This window comes from Sinocyclocheilus anshuiensis, unplaced genomic scaffold (genome assembly GCF_001515605.1).
Source record: "Sinocyclocheilus anshuiensis isolate Anshui unplaced genomic scaffold, SAMN03320099.WGS_v1.1 scaffold75, whole genome shotgun sequence".
In the NCBI taxonomy this organism is placed as follows: domain Eukaryota; kingdom Metazoa; phylum Chordata; class Actinopteri; order Cypriniformes; family Cyprinidae; genus Sinocyclocheilus; species Sinocyclocheilus anshuiensis.
The window spans coordinates 345753-356885 of record NW_015549634.1 but is presented as its reverse complement, the minus strand read 5'-3'; the positions used below and the strand labels follow the sequence as shown (position 1 = coordinate 356885).

The window sequence follows — 11133 nt, the reverse complement described above, 5'->3', positions numbered from 1 at the left end:
TTACACATGCATATATTATATATATATATATATATATATATATATATATAATTATTAAAATTAAAAATTTTGTGAAAAAATGTGACCTTGGACCACAAAAGTCATAACGGTAAATTTATTGAAATTGAGATTTATACGTCACCGGGAATGTTAATAAATAATCATTGTTGGCTATTGCTACAAATATACCCCAGCGACTTAAGACTGCTTTTGTGCTCACAAATAAAAATAGAATTTAAAAAATAAACAATTTTAATAAAAAATAAAAAATTTATTGTTAGTTCATATAACCTAATAGATTAACATATAATTATTAAAATTGAAGTATAAATAAAAATATAATTTAAAATAATTTTTATAAAAAAAATTAATTGTGTTTATATAAACTAAGAAAAGGGTTGATATAATTGTGTTTATCTAATTCATCTTGCATTTAATCCAGAACGACAAAAAGAAAAACGGGGGTGGGGGGCAGTTGAAAAGAAATACTCTATTTTTGTGGCCAACATAGTGTTGCAATTTCTCATTATTCACTTTTTGTTGTCTGGCCTAAGCCTTTTACCATCTCTGCTTCACACCTGCAGTAGAGTTCAGCATCTCTCTGATGGACAAACGCCTGGACATCATTCTGAACACATTCAAAACACATGCATATTCATAAAGAACACTGGGTTTAAAGAAAACCCCACATCTCTGCACATCCAACCCTTCCTGGCCATCACAACGGCCATTTATCACAGCAACGACACCCCAGCCAATGCTAAAATATGACTTTTATCAATAGCCGTTCTCGTGTGGGGATATTAAAGTCCTAGACGGGCGAGGGGGAGCAGGTTGAAGAACCTTCCCATCATCCATCAGGCTCTGGGATGGGCAGGGAGAGAAACTCATTCTAACAGACATCCATCACTCTGCGTCTGCCTGCAGCTCTACTGACCTGATCCTGAACCCTCCGTCTCTCAGGTACACGCCAGACGTCTTCTCATCTGCCCCGCTTTTTCAGAACAAAAGTCTGCTCGCATTTACAATGAACACGATCCAGACCGCGGTATAAATCACTGCCAGACAAGTCACTCAAACACAGAACTGCAGCCTTTGACATGTTTTCACTCTGGTTTTGGAGGGAAAATCTACAGAATGCTGCAGAATTTATTTAAAAATGTTAGAATTCTAAGATCTTAACCAAATTAGCAAAAATATGAATCAGGTAAAAAAAAAAAAAAACAATGGATCTCACCATACTTGATGAATCACATAAAGAAATTATATATTACACATTTTCTGAAATGCGGTTTAAATATGACACTGAACCATTATGTAATTAAATATAAACTAATTTGCAGAAATTTCCAGGAAATAAATCTGAACATTGGATAAATGCAAGTTCAAAATTCTTGTTTCATTTTGGTGCCAAAGGTTTTTACAGAAGGTATTTTTGATATCTCCTTTTAGAACTCCATAAATCAGGAAATATGGTCAACAGCCAGTCTAAATACTTTTTCACCATGATTTTAGCAATAAAATGTTCTATAAAATCAGGCCAATGATATGAACAAAATCCCCTCAGTAAAAACCTTCATAATATAGATAGGAATAAAACTAAGTTTTGGTGTAATAAGTTTTGCTGAAGTGGAGGAAAAAACTTTTTTTTGTGGGAAACCACCTTAAAAATATGTATTGTTATTGAAATCTTCAGATGCAAAACAGTAAAAACCTTAATAATATAATCAGGAATATAACTGCAAGCCTTGTAAGTGCTGCTGAAGTGGAGGAAAAAAAATGTAATTGAAATCTACAGACGCAAAACGATAAAGTGCAATAATAAATCAGGCCAATGATACATGAACAAACCCCTCAGTAAAAACTGTCATAATATAGATAGGAATAAATCTGCTAAGTTTGGTGTTTGTAACCGCTGCTGAAGTGGAGAAAAAAACACATTATATTGTAATTTAAATCTACAGACGCAAATAGATAAAGTGCAATAACATAAACACTTAAAAGTCTATTTTGCATCACACACACCTGGTCGAACGGTCTGACAGATGAATGTGGTGTTTGAAGCGACGGGCTCATCTTCTTGTGGAGAAAGGAAAAGACACCCACAGCAAACCCCTCTGAAGAGTCACGGATAAAGTCAAACACACAAGATCATTCTTACTCTACTCACACCAAACTAAACACACTAACTTAACTTGTTTTCACTTCGAATTAAGTTTATTTTTCTAACCCCATTTTTTTCTTGTTTTAAGCATCAACTCATTTGGACACATTTTTGGGAAACAATTAAATGTATTTTGATTTAAGAATGTTTAGATATTTGTACTGTAAAAAAAAAAACAAGACAACTTTTAGTTAATGTGCAGTATATTACTTTTTCCAAGTGGTATCTAGACTATAACTATTTTAAATTGTGAGTAACTTCTAGCTTCACAAGCAGCTTTAAAGCAGGTTCCCCATCACTATACACACATAAAACGTCACTCATAAATAAAAATGTACCACACTCACATACACAATGATATTCATGCTAAAACACTAATGCATGCTAGAATGAGACTTTTTCTGAATGCTTCCTATAGCTTTGCCAGGTGATCATGTACTGTCTTGCATGAAAAAGTGGGATTTTTCACCCGTTTTATGATCCAACAAGACAGATGATTTGAAGAATCATTCATCAACTTAAACAGGTCTACTGAGAGTTATTGGTTTGAAAAAACTTCTAATATGAGCAAAAGTAATAATGATGTTTGACACTAGGTGCATCTCACTCCTGCTGCTTTACAAGAGAAAGAGAGCGTGCGAGTAATAATTCTATCAAGTATTTGATGTATGATCTCTCAGTTTGGCGAACCTTCATGTATCTGTGCAGTATCATCCTGGCTCACGGATCAAAGCTAGTTTTAAAGTTTTATGGTTGTCTGTGATGTGAATTCAAAATATTATACCACAAAATCTCCAGCTGACAGTTTACAGGCTTCAATTCATCCAAGAACAAAAGTTGTCATCATTTACGCATTCCAGTATCGTTCTAAACCTGTGTGACTTTCAGCTTCAATAAAACACACAATGAGAAATTGTGCAGAATGTTCTTCACATTGAAATAAAAGCACATAGTGAGCAGTCAAGCTCCAAATACAGCAAAAAAGCACCATATGCGCATGATAAAAGAAGCCCTTATAAGTCTTCTTAAGTCATAAATGAGTTTGAAGCAACATCAGGATGAATTAAATGACAGAATTGTAATTTAAGTTAATTATTGCTTTTACTTTGAACTATAATGCTAAAGAAAGAACTACATTTTCTCTCTCAGAGAACTGAAATATTAATCTTATACTTGCTGTCTTCAGATAAAAAGCACTTTATAATTACACTATAATTAATTGTGCCAGCAGAAAGACCATCAGAAGTCTGATATCCACTTCAATTAGGAGAATAAATGACACCATTAGGCCTGTCAGGGTGACCTTGTGCTTCCTCAATAACATACACACGAGACCATGAAGCACTTTACACAACAGACGGCCAGAGAGAGTGAACGTGGTCTTATATGTCAGAATATAAATTATAAGGAAAAAATGCAAACTAGCAATGCCAGAGGGTCAGGATTAGATACAGGACAGATCAAGGCAAATGTTTCACGATTTTACACGATTTATCCTTAATAGCAGTTACCTCACCATTAAGAATGACATTATTGGACTTTCATGTGAAAGTAAAGGCCATCTGTTCTGAACAAGTGAAGCGTCTCATGGCTTCTCTTTCATCCGAGACTCAAAGTCAGGGGTGACGGTGGTGTCACATAGCCAGACGTCTGATTATTGACAAAATCTGGTCCAATTTGAAGCTTATTCCGGCCAAGAACTGCCCAATCGGCCAGGAAGAGACCATGTGACCCATCTAAGAAATTGTCAATTCATTTTTATGTGAAATGTAGGGACGGATTCTTATAAAATAAAATTTAATTAAACAAAACAGTCCTCAAAGTGCTTCAAGATAATAATAATAATATTATTATTATTATATGTGTGTGTAAAAGATTAAATTTAATAAAATAAAGATGCTTCAAGAAACCTACCTGCAAAGCTCCTGAGAAACTCTGCTCAACTGCACCAAGGGCAAAAGCTGATTTAAACACAAAGGATGCTCACACCAAATGTTGATTTAATTTAGTTAATAGATATCCACTTTGGCCACCACTCTGTGTGTGTGTGTGTGTGTGTGTGTGTGTGTGTGTGTGTGTATAGAGCAAAATTTGCAAAAAATACACATACTGTATATACACATATATATTAGCAAAATATAGCTCTAAATGCTTCACATTTCAGCATGTAAATAAAAAAAAATTCAGTAAAACATAAAACAAAATAAAAACAAAAACAAACAGTAAACAAGAAGAAATGATAAATTATAAATTAAATAAAATTCAATACACAGCACCAGAGGTGGTCAGTGAACGTCTGCGGGTCCATGTCGTCTGAGGTCGAGACTGTGAGGTTACGTTTAGCAGGCTGCTGTCTATCTACTTGCCAAAGAATCAATAGTAAATGGCAGCGTCTTGTTAAATGACAACCTTTAGTCCATCTATCCGGCTCTCTCGCGCTCATTGGCCCCTAATTTGCCAATATCACATTTAAGTCTCTCCCGAGCAGAAGTGCTGAAAGGGTTTGTGAGTGACCTTGGCCTTGTTTAGTCCGAGCTATAGATATCCTCTTTCCTCCACATGAAATCGTTTGTCCTTATTACCGCAGGAGTTTTAACCGGTCATCTTGTGGCTGCTTAATCGATGTTGTTCAGGAGTGTTTGGTTATTTGGCAGCACTTACAGGCTTTGTCTTTGTGTTTCTCCTTACTTAAAAGTACTGTGGTGATACCATGGTACACCTGGCTGAATTTAAATGCTTTTACATTGTGGTTCTGGTTAAGACAAGTAAAGAGTCTAGCTGGAGACGTCAGAATTCAAAACCTAAGATTTGCTTTACCAAACTTCAAAGAACAACATGAACTCATAGTGCTTTATATTCATCTATTCTGTTGTCTTTTGACATTTAATGCAAAGCATAATTTGATTTAGGATTTTTACAAGCACACCATCTACACTAACTACAACTGCATAGCAACACACTAAAAACACTCAGAACACCCTAATAACTACATAGCAACACAGTAAAACACTTAAAACAAACTGAAAACTGTATAGAAACGCACAAAAAAACAATATCCTAGCAACTGCATAGCAACACACACACACAACGCTCAGAACATCTTAGCAACTGTGCAGCAACACACTAAAAAAAACAACACCTGGAACATCCTAGAAATGGCATGACAACACACTAAAAACACCCACAACACCCTAGCAACTACACAGCAACACACACACACACACAAAAAACTCACAACACCCCAGTAACTTCATAACAACACTAAAAACACTCCCAACACCCTAGCAACACACACAAAAAAAAAACACAACACCCCGGCAACTTCATAGCAACACACAAAAAAAAATTTCATAACACCCTAGCAACCGCACAGCAACACACAAAAAACACTCACAACACCCTGGCAACTGCACAGCAACACACAAAAACCACTCACAACACCCTGGCAACTGCACAGCAACACTAAAAACTCACAACACCCCAGTAACTTCATAGCAACACTAAAAACACTCCCAACACCCTAGCAACACACAAAAAAAACAAATTCATAACACCCTAGCAACCGCACAGCAACACACAAACACCACTCACAACACCCTGGCAACTGCATAGCAACACTAAAAACACACAACACCCTAGCAACCGCACAGCAAAACACAAAAACCACTCCCAATACCCTAGCAACACACAAAAAAACACAACACCCCGGCAACTTCATAGCAACACACAAAAAAACAAATTCATAACACCCTAGCAACCACACAGCAACACACAAAAACCACTCACAACAACCACTCACAACATCCCGGCAACTTCATAGCAACACTAAAAACACACAACACCCTAGCAACCACACAGCAACACACAAAAACCACTCACAACACCCCGGCAACTTCATAGCAACACTAAAAACACACAACACCCTAGCAACCACACAGCAACACACAAAAACCACTCACAACAACCACTCACAACATCCCGGCAACTTCATAGCAACACTAAAAACACACAACACCCTAGCAACCGCACAGCAACACACAAAAACCACTCACAACACCCTGGCAACTTCATAGCAACACTAAAAACACTCACAACACCCTAGCAACACTAAAAACACTCACAGCAGCATAGCAACATTAAAAACACTCACAACACCATAGTAACAGCATAGCAACACTAAAAACACTCACAGCACCATAGCAACTGCATAACAACACACGTAAACATTTACAACAGCATAGCAAATTACACACAAAAAACACTCACAACACCCTAGCAACTGCATAGCAACACACTAAACACCACTCATAACATCAAAGCTCTTAATCTCCAGAACAGCACAATGAGCTGCATGTAACCCCGTCTGATTTGGCTGTAATGAGGCGCATGTTCATCACCTGTGTGCACTGGAGGGACTGTGGGAGCCGCGGTTCTCTGCACAGGTGTGCTTACACAGCCCTAATTAATATGATTACGCTCATTTAGCAGCAGAACTACTTAATTAAGATGATTAAGCTCATTTAGAAACATGCTGTTATCATTTCCTTTTCCAGCCAAACACACGCCGCCCCTAAACGAGACCACTGGGTGATCAGGCGTTATACTGACTCCAGATCTGGATATATTTGACTTAAAAACATCTCTCCTGTCCTGTGCTGAAGATGATGTTTAAACACAAAACTCACTATCAAGCTCCATGATATGATTGTTACGCTATTAAAACTACAACTGAGGAGAAGTTCTTTTAAGACTCAGAACACCCCAGCAACTTCATAGCAACACACTAAAACACTCAGAACACCACAACAACACCCTAAACACCACTCATGACACCTAAGCTCTTAATCTCCAGTACAGCACACCGAGCTGCATGTAAACCCGTCTGATTCTGCTGTAATGAGAAGCATGTTCATCACCCGTGTGCACTGGAGGGACTATGGGAGCCATGCTTCTCTGCACAGGTGTGCTTACACAGCCCTAATTAATATGATTAAGCTAATTTAGCAGCAGAACTAGTTAATTAAGATGATTAAGCTCCTTTAAGAACATGCTGTAATCATTTCCTTTTCCAGCCAAACACACGCCGCCCCTAAATGAGACCGCTGGGTGATCAGGCGTTATACTGACTCCAGATCTGGATATATAACGCATTTCACATGATGATGACACATGATGATGTTTGACTTAAAAACATCTCTCCTATCCTGTGCTGAAGACGACGTTTAAACACAAAACTCACTATCAAGCAAGAAGTTCTTTTAAGAAACCAGTAAGCAACTACCCAGAACACCCTAGCAACCACATAGCAACACCCTGGCAACCAAAGGGTCAAAGTTTGTGTTGATAGTTTTTTAAACTGTACATATACACACACACACACATACATATATTGTAAACAAAAACTTTTATTTTGGATGCGATTAATCGCGGTTAATTATTTGACAGCACTAATATATATATATACACACACACACACATATAAAAGCGATTACAATTTTAATTACAAGATTGCAAGACATGGCGATTAATTAATTAACCTAAATTAATTACATATTAATCGGACATCAAATTTGGCCAAAAAATTACGCCAAAAAGAAAATTTAAAGTCATTATTTGTGTTAAAGGAGAAAAGCACCAAGCAGACATTACAAAAAGTAGCTTGAAAAAAATAAACAAATCTTTTTAATTTTCTTTTTTTAATTTTTAATTTTTGGGTGAACTATCCTTTTAATTATTTTTTTTATATGGATTTTTTTATTAATATATAAAATATTAAATTATTTTAAACAGTTATAATCTAAATAAGAAACAAAAACTGCCAATAGGTGGTGATAAATGTTTTAATCAAAAAGTCATTGAGTCATTCATTAATTTGATTCATTGAATTTAACAAAATCATAAAATATGTAAAATTATTTTTATTTATTCAAAATCTGAAATTATCGTTAAAAAACACATGCTAAAAAAGTTCAAATATTTAATTAAAAAAAATATTATATTTTGTCATGTGCATGTCATGTGACCTTTAACTGACATCGGAGAACTGTGAACATGCAAATGTGTTTAAATTAAAAATTATTTAAATTAAAACTAGGTTAAAGAGGTCTGGTTGGTCAATTTTGCAAATATTTGCACATATTTATTCATACCAGTGTTTCCTAAAATGTGGTTTGCAAACCCCTGGTGGTTCATGAGGGAACTGCAGGAGGTTTAGCTAATAAATAAATAAATTGTTATAATAAACAAAATCTAAATATGTAAAATAATTTTTTTAATTCTTAAATTATCAAAATAATACACCTACTAAAAAAAAGAAAATATATTTTGCAAAGTATTATATTTTCCCTGCATGTTGCGTGACCATTAACTGACATCAGAGAACCGTGAACATGCAAATGTCTTGTTAAATTATTGAATTTTTAGGTCAAATTAGGTCTGATTTGAACAAATATGCCATATATATATATATCTCCATCTCCATGATTTTATATACCTCTTTGCTGGCAATCACCCACAACTTCTAGAGATGTCAAGGCCGGTTTCATCAGTCAGTCAGTCTTTCTTTGGCATCTGTAATAGAGAAGCAGCAGCCTTTCTTGCGCTCTGAACTCCGAACCTTTCTGCAGTCCGGGATTTTGAATTAGTCGCCGCTGACCTCACTAATTGGTCATCAGCATAAATAACGAGTCAATGAGCTGAATTCACAGTGTGTCATAAATCAAACACTTCAGGCTGCTCAGGGTTCAGTGTGAAATTAATCACTGTCTCTATTAATGATGTTACCACACACACACACGCAGCCCTATTAATGATGCTGCTGTGTGGAGGAGACAGGAGCTGTAAATCAGCGCTGATAAGAGAGTCTGCACCGCCACTAAATGACCCCGTGCTCTCCTGCACTAATGCTCTGGATGCAGCGCTGCTCTACAATGTATAGAGTCTACATTATACATCTGCAATATAATACATGTGCAAAAGATGCTATTCGTGCATGTGCCCTAAACTGTCATGCAATGCTTACTCTCATCAATAATGTTTATTTATTGAAATATATACTGTGCATGTTCTGTGTATAAATAGTGTATCTTGTTGATAATGCATATATTTTCACATTTTCAACAGAGAAAATTGTGTTCAACAGTGGATATACACGCATTTCTACCAAAGCTCCGTTCTCGCCCTGTCATGCATACAAAATTCACATTTGTGCATAATTTGAAAATATTATAGCTTGAATGGAAATGATAGACAACTAAGTGATATTTACCTTTTTCTTCAAATGTCACGCCTCATATTTCATCTCAAGCTGTTCACTGACACATTCGACTCTTTGGACAGAGACAAATTATTATTTTTTTTAAGTCATGATTGAAATATCTGAGGGGCAGTTGCAGTTTGTGTATAAAAATGTAAAAAACAAAAAAACATTAAATATATATTAAAAAATATTTTTTCCCAAAATAAAAAAAAATCACCCTTTTTTAATAAAAACAAGCAAACAAAAAAAATACCTATGATAATTTGAAGAACGTTTTTATGATTTTATTTTGCGAAAAACTTTTTAATATATATTTTTATTTTTACATTTTATCATTTTATATATAATTTATATATATTTTTTTTCGCAATCACAAAATCATTTTTAGAACATCGTAGATCCTTTGTTTAATTTAAATTATTACTTTATTTTTAAAATGTATTATATTTAAAGATTGACTATATATTTTTTTTTTTACAAAATAAAATAATTATTTTTTTCAGATCATCTTTTTTCATTATACTTATTTTTTATATTTTTGTGGTGTATTATCACATTTATCATATTTAAATTTATCGAAAATATATATAAATTGGAAAAAAATCTTACAATTTATACATATTGTATTATATGATGTATTATATTTAAAGATTGAGAGGCTGGGATGTGTAAAATAAAATCATATACATACAAAATAAAAATCATAAAATAATTTTCAATAAAAAATAATGGAAAGAAAGTAAAAGAAAGTGTCTCTCTCACTTTAATGTACCAAAGAAAAATGATGAAATCTCTTGCTTGCTGCCAATGCATCCCAGTTTCCCACATAGACTCAATAAAGCACCAGTCTATTAATTAATCTATCCAAGGAGAGGAATTCAATTAGCGTCTGTTTCTCACACAAACAGACTTCAAAATACTCGTTACAAAAGTAATCTGTGGAGCTGTGCAATATAAACACCTTCAGCTCTGACATTCTGCCTAACATTTTATTTGTGTTTCACAGCAGAAAGAAATATTGCACAACATGAGGGTTAGTAAATGAATTGTCATTTTTATGTGGACTATTTCTTTAATAATGAAAAATAGGTCAATAAACATCACAAGAGAGACGTCTCTAGAAACAAACGGATGCAAAACTCATCATGTTGATGCCATAAACTGACTGTATCACAGTTGACAAAAGCGCTCATGAGATATTGTGTTTCTCTGGAGCCGCAGGATGCTGAGATTAATGCCGTGTCTCGCCACAAACCCTGATAATTTGGGTCACATTGTAGCAGCACCGGCAAGAAAAATGAGTCGCACTCCAGATGATCAGAACCAGCAAACTGCGCGGTGAAGGTTAAACTGTGTAATAGTTTGAAATGAATAGAGTGAGCTCACAGCGCTGACAGAACAGCATTCTTTACAGTCTGAACATCGCTACAAAACAAGCGAACACACCGCAGATCTGAAACAAACCCAGCAGCTGCTCAGAAACTCACTCTGGAGTACATTTCTATAGGATCAGTGATCTAAACAAACACCTACACACATAGATTTTCAAATGCTGATATAGGTAGAACACGACCAGACTGTAATTCTGGTCTCTCAAATACTAGGACTGACCGGAGATAAGAGAGACGTCCAAACAATACTGATCATTCTGGTTGAATCAGTTCTTCTGTCGCACGAGCTGAAGATGTTGAGATGTTGGAGAGTCACTGCA

General features: G+C 35.2%; 1 long non-coding RNA gene across 3 annotated transcripts in view; it reads right to left on the bottom strand.

Moving 5' to 3' along the window:
* Positions 1–8732, bottom strand: part of LOC107659669 (uncharacterized) — a 28392-nt gene extending 19660 nt beyond the window's left edge. For 2 of the 3 annotated variants that reach the window (XR_001630938.1, XR_001630939.1), the window contains exon 1: positions 6562–6609. This is a non-coding gene — a long non-coding RNA (uncharacterized LOC107659669). Of the gene's footprint in view, positions 1–6561; positions 6610–8657 lie in introns of those variants that run through there. The other variant, XR_001630940.1, reaches the window with a different exon arrangement.
* Positions 8733–11133: the final 2401 nt, after the last annotated feature.